This window comes from Oryzias melastigma, linkage group LG18 (genome assembly GCF_002922805.2).
Source record: "Oryzias melastigma strain HK-1 linkage group LG18, ASM292280v2, whole genome shotgun sequence".
NCBI classification, from domain to species: Eukaryota; Metazoa; Chordata; class Actinopteri; order Beloniformes; family Adrianichthyidae; genus Oryzias; species Oryzias melastigma.
This window is the reverse complement of record NC_050529.1, coordinates 19,614,928-19,616,657: the sequence shown is the minus strand read 5'-3', so window position 1 is coordinate 19,616,657 and position 1,730 is coordinate 19,614,928. Positions and strand designations below refer to the sequence as shown.

Genomic DNA, 1,730 nt, shown 5'->3' with positions numbered 1-1,730 from the left:
CAACTGTCCATTTATAAAACATTCCATACATCCAACCTTCTATCCAACTATCCATATGTTCATCCCTATAACTGTTTATATATTCATCCTTTCACCCACCTATTCACTCGTGTTTCTATTCAACCAATTATCCATTCGTTTCCCCATCTGTGTGTTCATCAATCATCCAAAAATCTATCCATAAACCTATCCATCATTCCATTCATCCATTCATCTACTCATTGGTCAACCTACTTATTGTTGTAATACTTCCATGAATCAATCCACTCATCGTATACCTACCTACCCACCAAGCTACCTACCCAGCTAGCTACCTATATAGCTACCCACCTTCCCTACCTAGCTACTTACTGCTGAATTAATGTAAATAGGTTATCACACACAAATGTTTTAGGTTGTTTGAACCTGACATTTTACTTGTTACTTCGAGTCGGATACCAAAAACACCTGAGGATTCCAGCAGGTGGGTCAGAGACCAGACAAAACAGTGGCCATGGCAGGCTCTAGGAGCTTGAAAAGACTCTTTCAGGGACTGGGCGTCGACCCACTGGCTTGGATCTGATGGTTGACGGTATTCCGTGAGGGAGAAGACACAGACAGGTGAGATCTTGTTCTTTTCAAAGGAATAAGTGTGTTAAGACGATAAAATAGGAAAACCCTGAGTATTCTAGACACTGGCAGGTAACGACGGACGCAGTTAAATTCCGCAGGGATGGCGGAGTCCTCTGTGTAGCCGAAGAGATAAAGAAAAGCACTGATTAAACAAAGAGTGATTGTGAGTGTGTATGGAGAACTAATTACTATCAGGTAATTACTCTCATACCAAAAACACAGGGAAAATACAGTGGACTTTTGTGGATGCAAAGGCAAGAAACCTCCACTCCAAAGAGTTGAAGTGAGGTTTACCACAAAAGAACATTTGAATCACTGTCCTATGTAGTGACAACCCAGTGTATAGGTCACCCTAGGGGCACACAATACTGGACTAAATTAGAGGAAAAAAAACCTTTACAAAAACAAAACGGGAAAAATTAACAGGCGGCAAAATAGGAGAATAATTAAAAAATGAAGACCGTAAAACATATATTAAGGGTAAATGGAAACTGTAACTAGTCACATTTAGGAATCATTTCAGTGAAAGGGTTTATTTATGTTAAGTGTTAAATGGTTGTTATTCATTCATTCAAATTTTATTGTCAAGGTCTTTCAGTTTTTTGAGTCAAAACATTTTAAATCTCTGCGTCTTCTTTGCCTGTAATGTTATAAGTGCTTTAGGTTGTTTGAACCTGACACCTACCCAGCTACCTACCAACATAGCTACCCACCACCTTCCTACATAGTTACCAACCAACCAACCAACCATGTGTCTAACTAATTGTCTATCTAACTAACTACTTACCTCACTGACTGACAGACTATCTACTCACCTAACTAATTACTTACCTGACTTACCAACTACCTGTCTTACTAACTACTTACCTATATGACTAACTACTTACCTGACTACTACCTAAATGTCTAACTCAATTCTTACTTACCTAACTACTTACGTAACTGACTAACTACTTACCTGATTGATTGACTGAATGATTGACAGACTGACTACTCATTTGACGGGCTACTTACCTGACTAACTTAATACTTACCTACCTACCTACCTTCCTACCTACCTACCTACCTACCTACCTACCTACCTACCTACCTACCTACCTACCTACCTACCTAACTAA

The 1,730-nt window shown here is 39.2% G+C and overlaps 1 protein-coding gene across 1 annotated transcript in view; it reads right to left on the bottom strand.

Moving 5' to 3' along the window:
* Window positions 1–1,730, bottom strand: part of si:dkeyp-74b6.2 (cerebellin-1) — a 6,380-nt gene that overhangs the window by 2,694 nt on the left and 1,956 nt on the right. The window lies entirely within an intron of this gene.